Consider the following 15,232-nt stretch of genomic DNA (forward strand, 5'->3'; position numbering starts at 1 on the left):
TTATTCTAATTAGTTGTCCCCCTAGGGATGGTTTTCTTAACATGAGAGAGGTGACATGATTACGCATGCAATATGCTATTCCCCGTAATTGGCTTCTTACTGTATATAGGGCTAGATTATGAGTGGAGTGGTATTTGCACTCATGTTTAAGCGTTAAACCACTAGAAGTATTTTATTGTTCTCTGAGATTCACACTCGTATTATGAGTCCATGAGGAATAATTGTGGTCTTTATATATTTCTCAAGATAAATGATTTCATACTGTAATTTCATTCCCTTGACCCTTTTCCTTGAATATAAATAATTGCTGGGAGTCACTTAAAGTGCGGACTGACATGATATGATGTAGCGTATCATGTCCACCGCACATCAATAAATGCTGACCCCTGCAGATTGGCCACTAGCAGGGGGTGTCAATCAGCCAAATCGTATAGGATCGGGCGGATTGATGTCTGCAGCCTCAGAGCAGGTGGACAAGTTATGGAGCAGCGGTCCAGAAAAAAAAATTCTGCTTTCCGAAGGCTCGCGTGAAAACAGTGGCATCAAGCTCCATTCGGAGCTTGATAATACGGCCCCCAAGTGTTGAGTTATATGTTGTGCTTTAGCTGGGAAATTTAGCTCAGGCTAGACCTGATGTAAAGCAAAATATTAAGGCTTGAAAATTTGCAAAATGAATAAATAAATGAAACACATGTATAACATATTAAAATAAAGTATTGGGATGACCATGGTAGGACCTTGATTTTGTGGTCAGTACAATTTTTGTGTGTTTATTTTGATGTATGTTTTTGATCATTGTCCTGCAGGTAGATCCAACCATAGCCCACTTTAGGCTTTCTGGTAGAGGCAGTCAGGTATTAATCTAATATCTCACTGTCCCTCATATTCATTTAATATCTGTTGATATATGATGCCATGTATCCTAACAATTTGCCCAGGTCCTCTGGCAGAAAGAAAGCCCCAAAACATTAAAGAGCCACCACCATATTTAACCGTGGGCATAAGGTACTTTTCCCTATGGCTACCTCTTTGTGTGCACCAAATCCACTTCTGGTGTTTTTTGCCAAAAAGCTCTCTTTTGGTTTCATATGACCATAGAACCCGATCCCATTTGAAGTTCTAATAGTGTCTGGCAAAATGAGGACTCTTGAGTTTGTTTTAGGATGGAAGCAGAGGTTTTTTTCTTGAAACCCATCCAAACAACTTGTGCAGATGTAGGTGATGTTGGATTGTAGTTTTGGAGACTTTCTGACCCCAAGACGCAACTAAATTCTACAATTCTCCAGCTGTGATCCTTGGGAGATATTTTGGCCATTTGAACCATCCTCTTCACAGTACATTGAGACAATATAAACACATGTCCTCTTCCAGGTTTATTCATAGCATTTCCAGTTGACTGGAACTTCTTAATTATTACCCTGATAGTGGAAATGGGCATTTTCAATGCCTTTGCTATTTTCTCATAGCCACATCAACAAAATTTTGCCGCACATCACAGCAATATTCCTTGGTCTTAACCATTGTGATGAATGACGAAGGGAATTTGGCCTATGTGTTAGCTCATATTTATACCCCTGTGAAACAGGAAGTCATGGTTAAACAATTTTCTGTTCATAGACATCAGGTGTACTAAAAATTTAAAATATTGATGGGTGGGAATATACTTCAAATATATATTTCTCATATGAATTCATAGAGGTTCCAATAATTGTGCCACACATATAGTCAACAAATATTTTTTTTTAATAAACCTGTGTTGTGTTTGCAGTTGTTTGATATCCATAAGAGTAGAGTATTTTTGTGTATTTTTTTAACAAAAGATCAAAAGGTTAAACAGTAAAGACACATTTTCACAGCCTTCTGTGCTCATATTTACCAAGGGAGGCATCATTGGTTGAGGGCACTGTATTTAAGTGTATGTATGTGTGCAGTGTTTTAAAATTAAATTGTTATAGTTAGTTGTAGTAGGTGGCGCAAAACAAGTTGCTATTCCCAATGTGTCTTACTGTAAATATGTGTGATAATATGTGGGCTCAATATATATTAATGTTTTGATGAGTCCTAATTTTATATTCTCTTTTGGAAAAAAATGGATGTCGAAACTATTTAAGAAATAAATATGATCCTTTATTTGATTATGGTAAATTTACCCAATAGTAGTGATGCTAAAAGTACAGTTAAACAAAAATTATTACAATTCCTTCAAAGTTTAAAAAATGACACCGGTGTCTCTATGTATAAAAATGTACATAATATATAAAAAATAAATTAAATTAAAATAATAACGTTGAAATCTTATAATTTATACAGTTTTGGGTTTATCACAAGTTGTAATTTCTAACAGAATGTTTGTAGATACAATTTTATAGTGGATAAAACAATAGTTGTTGTATAGTTCATATAGGATACTTTGTTTCAAGTTCAGCTATGCAATTGAGATCTTATCTTAGGCAACTATATATCAAATGTAGAGGTATGTTGGTGCGATTTTTATCACACTATAATGTAAGTATACAAATTAGTACCTTGAAGTGTATCTGTTTGATATCACTTTTGTGAGATAATTGCGGTTAAATAAACGCTGCTATGCCAGTGTTTTGATTAAGTTTCAAGATCAAGCTGGTGGCAGTTCTATATGAGCTGCTGGCGGTTAAATAAATGCCGCTTTGGTTTTCTCTTATTAGGTGGGCTTATCTGTTTGCTGCGAGAAAATTCACTTTTATATAAGTGTTTGGGTAGTTGTCGTGGCCGCTCAGTTACCTTATCCTTTGTCGGTCAGTGACCGATCGCGCTCTTAAGGGTTTCTTGGTGGGATCTTCGTTGCGGTTAAGTGCTAACCGTTTGCTGATGTTTTTTAAGTATCTCCGTTTTTTTCTATTCTGTGGCTTGTCTGTCGGTCAGTGACCGATCACGATGGTATGGTTGTTGGATAACCTCCTGATGTGGAATTTTTGCGTGCCTTTCCGGTCTGTTGTTCGCAGGTTTCTTAGATGTCGGTCATTGACCGCTCTGGGTGCTGAAATGTGGTTTTTGGGGTAAGTAGAAAGTTTGTAGGATAAGTAGAAAAAAGATTTCTAGTTATAAATGTGATCTTTGCGGTTAAATATATGCCGCTCAGTGGAAACTTGAATATTTCAACTGGGTATAGCTGGTATTCACTTTGTCTTCTCAAATCTTGTGCAGGTGTGCTCTGGTATCATGATAAGAGCGCGATCGGTCACTGACCGACAAAGGATAAGGTAACTGAGCGGCCACGACAACTACCCAAACACTTATATAAAAGTGAATTTTCTCGCAGCAAACAGATAAGCCCACCTAATAAGAGGAAACCAAAGCGGCATTTATTTAACCGCCAGCAGCTCATATAGAACTGCCACCAGCTTGATCTTGAAACTTAATCAAAACACTGGCATAGCGGCGTTTGTTTAACCGCAATTATCTCACAAAAGTGATATCAAACAGATACACTTCAAGGTACTAATTTGTATACTTACATTATAGTGTGATAAAAATCGCACCAACATACCTCTACATTTGATATATAGTTGCCTAAGATAAGATCTCAATTGCATAGCTGAACTTGAAACAAAGTATCCTATATGAACTATACAACAACTATTGTTTTATCCACTATAAAATTGTATCTACAAACATTCTGTTAGAAATTACAACTTGTGATAAACCAAAAACTGTATAAATTATAAGATTTCAACGTTATTATTTTAATTTAATTTATTTTTTATATATTATGTACATTTTTATACATAGAGACACCGGTGTCATTTTTTAAACTTTGAAGGAATTGTAATAATTTTTGTTTAACTGTACTTTTAGCATCACTACTATTGGGTAAATTTACCATAATCAAATGAAGGATCATATTTATTTCTTAAATAGTTTCGACATCCATTTTTTTCCAAAAGAGAATATAAAATTAGGACTCATCAAAACATTAATATATATTAAGCCCACATATTATCACACATATTTACAGTAAGACACATTGGGAATAGCAACTTGTTTTGCGCCACCTACTACAACTAACTATCGGCTAGATTTGGAGTTTGGCGGTAGATGGCCTGCTAACGCTACGTGTGGTTTATGTCTAACGCACGGCATTGTTAGACTCCGGTATTTAGAGTTCAAAAAAGACCATCTAACGATGCTCCTAATGCGTGTATGTCACACGCGGAATCTTGCCCGCGTTAGACAGTCTCCCATAGAGATCAATAGAAAAGCAAAAAAATAGCTTTTTTCACCTAACACTCGATCTCGCGAGAAATACGCACAGCTCGGTCATATGACGCATACCACATCATGCACAACAATAACACGCCGCAAATGTCACAACAACAATCAATCAACAAAGCACACAAGCATTACACATTCACAAGCGGGGGGATTTTAAATAAAATTTAATACGGGGAATACGCATATACTTTAAGATGCGGAAATTCGCAAAATAACAACAAGGAATAAAGAATATATACATACACTAGAAAAAAAATCGCATTCAATATCACTATATATTAGGACAAACATACATATACAACACTTCACTAATACCACACCATCGCAAATTCACATTTAAACAGAATACTATTGGACAATGTTATAGAAAACGACCACTATGACATCATCGCATTCTACACATTCCACAAATACTAACTCAAAATGAGCATGCGCAAATTCACACAACTAATACACATTGCACTAATATTAATTGCTAATAAAGCACAACTGAACACAATTTACAACGGAAATTGGTACATCATTAAACATTTACACAGGGTATATAAGCACCACACAAGCATGGCTTCTTTGACTGTGTTGCTGGTGGGTCTTTGGGGATTGGAGGTTTAAGATTAGAGAGTTTGTGCATTATTGTGAGTGAGTTAGTGTTAGCGTGAGAGAGTCAGTTGTTAGTGTTATCGTGAGTGAGTTAGTGGAAGTGGGAGTTAGTGGGAGTGGGAGAGAGTCAGTTAGTGGGAGCGTGAGTGAGTTAGTGGTAGTGGGAGTTGTTAGTGAGAGTTGTTAGTGAGAGTTAGTGCTAGTGTGAGTCAGTTAGTGGGAGCGTGAGTTAGTGGTAGTGGGAGTTAGTGAGAGTTAGTGGGAGTGTTTGTTAGTGATAATTAGTAGTAGTGTGTTAGTGAGAATTAGTAGTAGTGTGAGTTAGCGAGCGAGTGATTTTTCTGTACACTTAACACATTTACACGCAAACACATTCAATACATACATACACTTATCAATAACACTACATACACTCCATACCCCATACCCCCTCATACTACACTCCATACCCCATTCCCTGTAGTCCCATTCCCTTTCATCCCATTTACTCTTATCCCATACCCCATACCCATCCCCTAGTTACATTTAGTTTACATATCCTCCTTTTAGTCTTCTTCTTCTTTTGGTTTATTTAAATACTCCTTACCCTCTTTGTTTTTTTAGATCCCTGTCACACTTTCAGCACTTTTTTTTGTCTTTTTAGTTCTTTATTTTGACCCCCTTTCATTTCATCACACTCACTTTTTGTTTGATTATTTGGGGTTTAGTTTAGGGAACAGATGGAGGGCAGGCAGGGGAGAGGTAGAGGGGGGAGGAGAGGGAGGGGGAGAGGAACAGGGCAGGAAGGGGGGCAGGAAGCGGGGGTGGAAGCGGTGGGTGGACCCAGCCACTTGGTTCAATATGAACAAGTGGCTGGGCCCAGTGGCGGACAGAGTAGGGCTTCACAGTCCGGGAAACAGAGGGCATTGTCACAGGGGAAGGCCAAGGCAACTAGGGAGGCGAGGTTTTTGATGGAGGAGAAGGAGGCCCTCGTAGAGGCCTATATGGCCAGGTATAGGAGGCTGCAGCACCAGAAGACTACCCCGACTGAGAAGAGGAGGCTCTGGAATGAGATAAGGAATGCAGTCAATGCAGTGGGTGGCCGGAACAGAGATATGGACTCTATAAAACATCGCTACCGGGACTGTAAGATGGATCTCAAGAAAAAGTTAAGCCTGGAGGCCCGAAATTCCGCAGGAACCAGTGGCGGCCCTGCCCTGGAAATCGAGTACTGCCGATGGGAGGAAATGTTGTGGCCCAGCATCTCCGAGGTGGATGTAGTCGGTATCGGAGGAATTGATACCGGGAACCTGCCATTCTCATCTGACGGTAAGCTCATTGAAGAATAAATTCACATACGAATGTATTTCAAGGGACACTATAAGCAAACCTTTACTTTCATGATTGAGGTAGAGAATACAATTTGACAAAACATTCAAATGTACTTATATTACCTAATTTGAATCATTCTTGAGATATATTTTAATGAAGAAATAGCCATGCACACGGTGAACCAATCACAGGAGGCAGCTATATTCAGCTAACAATCAGCATCTAAGCATATTTAGATATGCTTTTCAGCAAAAAATATCCAGAGAATGAAGCTAATTAGATAAGAAAAGTACATTAGAAAGTTGATTATAAATGTATGCTTCTAAATCATGAAAGATAAAACATTGGGTTTCATGTCCCTTTAAGGATCAGATTAATGCTATAATGTTGTTTACACGCATTCAATTACTTTGCGGTTACATCAGTATCTAGGCTATAGGTTAGGTGTGCATTTAAACAGACTGAAAACAAACGCTGAAATATTCAGATTGACCAGAGATATCACAATTACGGTTTAGAAAATGCGGAAATCGTATTGATTGTTAGATTTCAAAGTGGATTAATGATTCTGCATTTGTAATTGTATCGTAAGCTAAGTCATTTAAAGCTTCATTTGCAAATATGCTAATATATACAATTTTTATTTTTTTAAATATACAGAGTCTGGGGAGGAGGCAGCACAACAAATACAGCCTCCTCCATCTCCCCGGGATGAGAGTGGTGGGGAGGAATTTCCACTTCGGAGGGAAGAGGCCCCCCGTGATGAAGAGGGCACGGAAGCAGTTGAAGAGGCCCCCCCGGAAGCAGAGGAGGAGGCCGCGGAACCAGAGGCCCCTCAAGGACCCGCACACCGCCGTGCACGGGCACCCTGCCGTGCACGGGTACCCCGCCAAGCACAACAAGAGGAAATAGCGGAGGTGCAGGTTCTACTGGACTACATAGACCAGATGCGTAACTCCCAGATACAAAATATCGAAGGCCGAACTCGAATTCTTGATGGACAAAACCAAATAATTGAAGGCCAAAACCAAATAATAAACATACTTAATAGAATAGAACAAGGGCAAAACAGAATCATTAATCTACACCAAGAGATGTTTAATTTTTTCCGGGAGGCGCATGCTGGTCTGCCTCCTGGTCCGCCTCCTGCTGCTGGGCCTCCTGCTGCTGGGCCTCCTGCTGCTGGGCCATCTTGTCCTGCCGGCCCATCTTCTCCTGCCGGCCCATCTTCTCCTGCCAGGACATCTTCTCCTGCCGGGACATCTCCTCCTACCGAGCCATCTTCTCCTCCTCAGCCATCTTCTCCTCCTCAGCCATCTTCTCCTCCTCAGCCATCTTCTCCTCCTCAGCAATCTTCTCCTCCTCACCTTGGTCGTCCCAGTACTCTTCCTTCCACTCTTCCCACAACATCTCCAAGGAGAACTCGTCAGAGTTGGCAGTTGCCCCTCCCAGAGCCTCAGCCCCGTGGGAAGAGGGGAAGGAAGAGGAAGTAAGTATTTGTTTTCATGTTTAATGTTTTTTTTATTTAATGTGTAATGGATAGGTATGTGATGATGTTGTTTTCATACACTTGTGGACCACACTCTGTATATAATCTACTTCTATGGGACCGGGTCCATGGAGGCAGATTGTTTGCAGAGAGTGGGTTTTTAAGTATGTGAAAACCACATCATCACATACCTATCCTTGTTCATGATATTGATTGGTTTCTGTGATGTGATGTCCAAACTGTTTCCCGAATCGCAAACAAAATTACCATTACAATTATCCATGATGGCATATTACTGTTTGAATGCCAATAACACAGCTTAAAGGGACAGTCAGAAAATTATTGATTACAAAGAAAACACTGTATTACGCATTATCAAGTTGGAAACAACAAAACATGGAGAAATACGTGTGACTTATGTGCTTACCCTTGTATCTATGACTATGAAAAATGACCACTTATTTGTTGTTCTGACATAACAACATTTTAGATATCAATGATCAATACATGGTAAATAATATGCTGTATGAGCACAAGGTTTTACATATACAAATGCTATCCAAATGCCCTCTAGTGGTCAAATTGTATAATGATTACATGCACTCTTCAAGCTCGAAGAAATGAGCACACGAACCTCATAGGTTTAGCTAGCAAATTAAAATAAACACAGACAAATGATTAATTGGTGAGAAACATTTGATATCATTGATATTACAAAATTGACTTTTAGAATAATGCAAAGCATTATTTGTTTTCTAAACTGTCCCTTTAACAAAATTACATATGCTAACATATATTTGAAGATTGTTGGTATATCTACATGTACTTGTTCAAACAATAAATTTTGAAATCAGATTTATATTGACGTGTTAAATAAAGTCTATTTTCTTAAAGAGACATTATTGTGTTAATTTATTTTTATAAAGACATTTGTTTTAATAATGAATATGGTTTAAAGTCCTTTTAGGAGTGGGGGGTGAAAATATGCTAACAATAATATATTTGGAGATTAACCAATGTGGAACTCATACATGATACAAAAATCAACATTTGCATTAAAGGGACAGTATACTATATTTTTAACAGAACTGTATGTAATAGACACTACTAGAAACAACAAGATTAACATATACTGATATCAATATTACAAAGCTTTAAACACTTTCAAAGAAAATCGGGTTAGCTCTATTGAAAATATAGATGAACCCCCATTACAACCGTAAAACAAGACAATACACCATCATACACAAAACAGGAGAAAGCTGGAGATGGTACTCACATGAAACTTAGAGGCTTGGCAAGGAGTCTGAAAATTACTTACATTTTATTTGAACAGAAGCAAAATGAAACGTGTATTTGTTAAACAATGGACTATCTAACTAGAGAACAAATTAAAAGATTTGATTTATAATGTGAGTGTCTAATGAACCTTTAATAAAATATACAACGAAACTACATTTAGAAGAAGTCGGCATCATATATTTAGCATATGATAAAGATAAATGCAAATTGATTACTTTATTCTAACACAATAGCGCATATTTATGAATTAGATATCTTTAACATTAAACACAACAGTAATTTTTCAGAAAAAGGAACATATTGTTGACAAACATATTAAACAACATGGACTATAGAGATTTGCACTTGCCTCGAAATATCATATGCATGAAAACATTTTGCTTTCGTTCGTTTATTCAACCAGACATCCAGCAAAAGAGAATGTGGTGGTCTTTATCAGCTACGGGTCAACAATGTAACATGATGCAAAAAATCCATATTCGCAAGGTTTTTAAAATTGGCTTCATTCACAAACGTGTTTAACGTGCACAAACAAATATTGCGGGACTACGTTATACAATCAGACGTTTTTTTACCTTTGCATGTGACATCTTAATTAACATGGCGCTTCCTTGATCACGTAAGAACGCCATCCAATAAAAGGCACATTCTTGATCATGTAAGAACGCAAAAAAAAGGCGCATCCTTGATCGCGTCAAAACGCCATCCAATAAAAGGCACATTCTTGATCACGTAAGAACGCAAACCAAAAAAGGCACATCCTTGATCACGTCAAAACGCAATCCAATAAAAGGCAAATTCTTGATCACGTAAGAACGTCAGTCAATACAAGGAATCATTGGACAGCCTGGCAGGTGACGTCTTAAGCAACATGGCGCATCCGAGATCGCTGAAAAACTGCAGCCAATACAAGGACTCAGTTGACAGCTTGGCATATCAATAAGAAACGTATTTATATTTTAGTAACTAGTATGTGTGTAGATTGCTATCTAGGAATGTCACGAAATCATTAATCATCTTTTCGGACTTGACTGTCCCTTTAACTATAGCTATGGTGTATATCTTTAACATTTAAAAGATACACATGAGAAATACATATGCCATTAATGTTTTAAGATATGTTTAGATTGTTTTGGAATAACAATAATGACACATGTATTGATTAAACGTGTCATTTATTCAAGTTGAAATATGGTCAGCCTACCTATAGCCATATATGGGAGGAGAAGTATTTTGTTAACATATTTGTTAAAAAATATTCATCATCTAAAATATGCGCATTACACACAGAGATTTATTTGGTTACACTTTTACAATAAGATAGAATTGAAAATGAAATACATGTGCTGTCAACATTACAATAAGATTGTTTATTAATAAGATTATATGTCCTTGTTCATGTAAAAAGGACAAAAACGATTTAGAAATGGAAATACATTCATTAACAATTGTGCTCACCATCACTTAAAGGGACATTATTTTGTTTTTAAAAAGAGGATACACATAGACAATACTATTTCAATAAAATGAACACTTTACAGGGATTATATCATTGTATCAATCCTCAGATCATTTGTTAAAGGTGCATGAATTCATGCAGAGTTTCTAAATACACACATGGATGTGAAAATTGAAATATACATATATACACAAATAACAATCTATATATACATATATAAAAGAATTACTATGCTAATCATAATCATGCAATGATAAAGCTTTGAGAAAAATATATAAAGACAAATAATAAAATTACATTGGAGATGTTAATCTTAAAGTTATTTACAATTGTATTACATATATGATTCTTGAAAATCCATTATTTTTGGTAGGTCCCTTTAAGGATCAACCAGATAAACTAGAGCTTCCAATCAATAAAATGAAGAATGAGGACAAAGAATCGTGCAATGACATGTCTTTTATTAGTATGTAAGAAAACATCAACAGCGTTTATAAATAATCTTGTAAAAATAAGGAATATTTGAGCCATATGACAAGGTAACAGAGTGCATCACAGTCCATGAAGAGAGTTGCCAAGGGCCAGCATAGCCCCATTGGAGACATATGACAAGGTAACAGAGTGCATCACAGTCCATGAAGAGAGTTGCCAAGGGCCAGCATAGCCCCATTGGAGACATATGACAAGGTAACAGAGTGCATCACAGTCCATGAAGAGAGTTGCCAAGGGCCAGCATAGCCCCATTGGAGACATATGACAAGGTAACACAGTGCATCACAGTCCATGAAGAGAGTTGCCAAGGGCCAGCATAGCCCCATTGGAGACATATGACAAGGTAACACAGTGCATCACAGTCCATGAAGAGAGTTGCCAAGGGCCAGCATAGACCCATTGGAGACATATGACAAGGTAACACAGTGCATCACAGTCCATGAAGAGAGTTGCCAAGGGCCAGCATAGCCCCATTGGAGACATATGACAAGGTAAAAGAGTGCAACAGGCACAACAATAAACTTAGAAAAAGGCCAAATGGCAACAATAACAAAAACATCAACATGTGGACGGAGGATTCTTATCTGCGCCCTTGGAGCATCTCCAGATCCTCCACTTACTGGTCATCCTCTTCATCGTCCTGTGCATGTCCAGCTCCAGATTCAGGCCTTGAATTTAATAGCATGATCTGTCGCAGAGTCAAATCCTGAACCCGGAGCTGGGCCTGCATGGTGTCGTTCATCCCTCTCAGGACAGCTGCATTCCTCAACACGGCCTGCTCTACTCGTGCTATACCTTCTAGCATGAGCCATGCTGAGTTACAGCCTAAAATAAAGAATAAATCAAATATTAAGGATAATTACACAATAGACGAAAAAATAAGCAAAGATACATTGTCATCATAAAGACAAATCATTCTTTACATCAATTTGTTTAAATTGATTCTTTACACATTAAATATGTTATTCAGACAGACCGAAATCATTAAAGGGACAGTTTACTCAAACATGTTGTCCCCTTTAATTGGTTTTCAATGATCCACTTATACAGCTTGAGTGTATAAAATCGTGTTAAAGGATTTACATTGTACTTACATTAGCAATTTAAATATTTTAATTATACTGTGGTAGGCACACCTATCCTTAAACATTTTGGCGTTGAGGACAAGCTGTGTAAACATAGCAACCTGAAGAAATTACATTCCCACTGGGTTAGACAAGAGATAATGTATCAACATTTGTACATAAATTGTTGGATCCAAGTAGTGGTGATTGGTATATGTAGTGATATCAAATTAAAGGGACACTGAACCTAAATATTTAATTGACTGATTCAGATAGAGCATGACATTACAAATATGAAAAAATTACACATATTCTTTAAATGTTAGAATTCTCTAGCTAGATTTTGAATGCAAGAATGTAGGTTTATAAGGCAGGCCATATTTGTTTATCAACTTTGGTTGTCCCTGCTGGTTGATGGATACATTCATCCAACAATAAAGAAATGATGTCCACAATTATTTTCTATTTAAAATTAATTCTAGGCATTTCTTTGTTTCAATAAAGATAGCAAGAGAATGAAGAATAATTCATAAGAGTAGTAAATTATAAATTTGATTAACATTGCATGCTCTATTTGAATCACAATAGAAACAATTTTCCTTCAGTGTCCCTTTAAGTATCTTATAATGTGGATTTTGAATGATACTTACAGCTGTGCCTGGGAAGGACAATCCGACACCCAGGACAATGAAGGTTGAGACAGGGGGGAGGGATGGGATTGTGTTGGGGAGGGATGGGATTGGGTTGGGGAGGGATGAGCTGCTGCTCCGGGGTAGGCCGTACAGCTGGGGAGTGGTGAGTTGTGGTCTGGGCAGCTGTACGGGCCATAATATGGGGAGAGCGGCGAAGGGGGGTGAAGGGGCGTGTTTTGGGAGGGACAGGGAAGGGGCATTTTTTGGGAGGGACAGGAAATGACAAATGGGAAGGGCCGGCAGGGGTCTGGGCCTGGGCAGGGGTCTGGGCCTGGGCAGGAGTCTGTGCCTGGGCAGGGGTCTGGGCCTGGGCAGTGGTCTGTGCCTGGGCAGGGGTCTGGGCCTGGGCAGTGGTCTGGGCATGGGCAAGAGTCTGGGCATGGGCAGGGGTCTGTGACTGGTCAGGGGACTGGGCAGGGGCGGAAACCAGATGACCAGAGGTGGAGGATCCATCTGAAAAAAATAATCCAAATATATTAACTCATACATCATGAAATCAAATCAACGCATTTCAAATTGATTATATTTTCAATATACTTCGAAGTGTGTTTGAATTTCTAAACAATTATGAAATGAGGATATGGTATGCATATAGGCACTCAGATGAATATCAATTACTGTCTGTACAATTATAACATTATTATTGTGTTTTGGCCTGGAATATGCATGTGACATAATGATGGCATGAATTATAAATTTATAAAAAAAAAAAATAACATATTTTCATGCTGCCTGATATAGAAAGGGGGCAGTAGTGTATTTGAACAGACAAATAATATTCCTTTTTAAAGTGCAAAAGCTGTAGACTTTGAATGTCTTCAATAAAATGATTTCCAATAAAGCAACATGTTGGAAACATGATAGATATATTTCACATACCATCAGACTTCAAGGCAGCCTCTTCCTCCTCCGTCACACATGTTAAATCAATCTCTGTAAAACATAACATGTTGTGTACACATTAAGATCAGATATTATAACATATGTTACTGTTGATCAAAGACACACATCAATGTTGCATTAAAGATATACACACCCAAAGTTATGATTTACATCATTTTGATGGAGCATACAAATGACATTAGATTTGTTATTCTCAATGATTCAGATTTTCGATGTATTGTTTGTATTAATTTTAAAATCATAAAAGCATAGTACATAGAACATTTAAGATTTCTCATGTGTGTATCACTTGATGACTGTTGTCAAAAATGAACATGGAAACAAACATATGCTATACATCTTCTGAATAACAAAGGTGTAGACTAAGAAAGTTTTAATTATTAATCTTTCAATATTCAAAGAAAATTAATATATAATCAGAGGAGTAAATTATATGTTTGTTTCAAATGTTATGCTTCATCAGAATCATGCTCATAATATTGATTACCAATACACCTTCAATGACATATAAATGAGTCAATGGACTTACCAGGAGACCGCAAAGGCGGCTCTGTGTCAGTGCTGGATTCCTGTGGGCTCCCCACACCAACTCTCTCTATGAATGATATAGATATATATTAGTGAACACATTTGGGATAGCACTAAATCACATCTGTAGTGAATTTTAAGAATAATCAACTTGAAAATGTGAAGAATAGAGCAGTCATTAAACAAAAAAATGCTTGATTGAATCAAGGGGATTCTGTTAAAAATGATGTATTGAACATATGTTTAATTTCTGACTATATTAGACATCAAACTCATCTCATACGATGCTATTGCATATCTAAATATACCCATTGATCAATGTTCTTAAAAGAATACACACAGGGGCGGAGCCTAGCCATAGCTGAACATGGCTGCTTTCTAGAAAAGCTCTGATGTCCCTGCTGAACTTACGCTAAAATAAGTGCATATACCAAATAATTTTGAGCAGAAAATAGCATTTTTGAATATCCTAACGTTAATCCTCTAATCGGAGACACTTTTTACAACTCAGAGGCGGCTTAATAACCGCAGCTACACTTGATAACAACCCCGCCATCACTGGGCCTGACCGCACCCGGAGGGGGTGATCGCATTCAAATACCTCCGATTCACAAAAGACGTTACCGATTAGGAGGAGGATCACAAGCGGTGCATTATAGCACCGGGAACAAACTACACTGGCATACCTCCGGAGCCGTCCTGCACTAAGGTGAACTTGCGCGCTGTGGCGCACATACCGAGGAGACTAACGGCTGCATCGGTTGAGGCTATTTGCAAGCTGCAATCAGGAGGAACTCTATACTGGACACCGACCTCCTTCACGGTGAACCCTCACAGCCTGTTCAGACAGCGTAGCGGATTGGGAGTGGAGCAGGCCCAAACAGGACCGCAACATCAGGTCTATGTAGGGAGCCACGTGGCGAACGGGACTGACACTCTCCATCTACCACTTATAAGGTACTGAACTCTACTATCCCCTTACCAGTACTACATCCTAGGACCTCCTAGTGGGTTCTGTATGTGAGGCTTCTTGTGAGAGATCAGTGGAGTATCCACAGCCACAACTGCATAGGCCGCAAACCTGTTAAGCGCACTGCATGCAAAGCAAATCCATTAGACTGCTACAATAATTTCAGTGCCT

The sequence above is a fragment of the Bombina bombina genome, chromosome 2, assembly GCF_027579735.1.
Source record: "Bombina bombina isolate aBomBom1 chromosome 2, aBomBom1.pri, whole genome shotgun sequence".
NCBI lineage: Eukaryota > Metazoa > Chordata > Amphibia > Anura > Bombinatoridae > Bombina > Bombina bombina.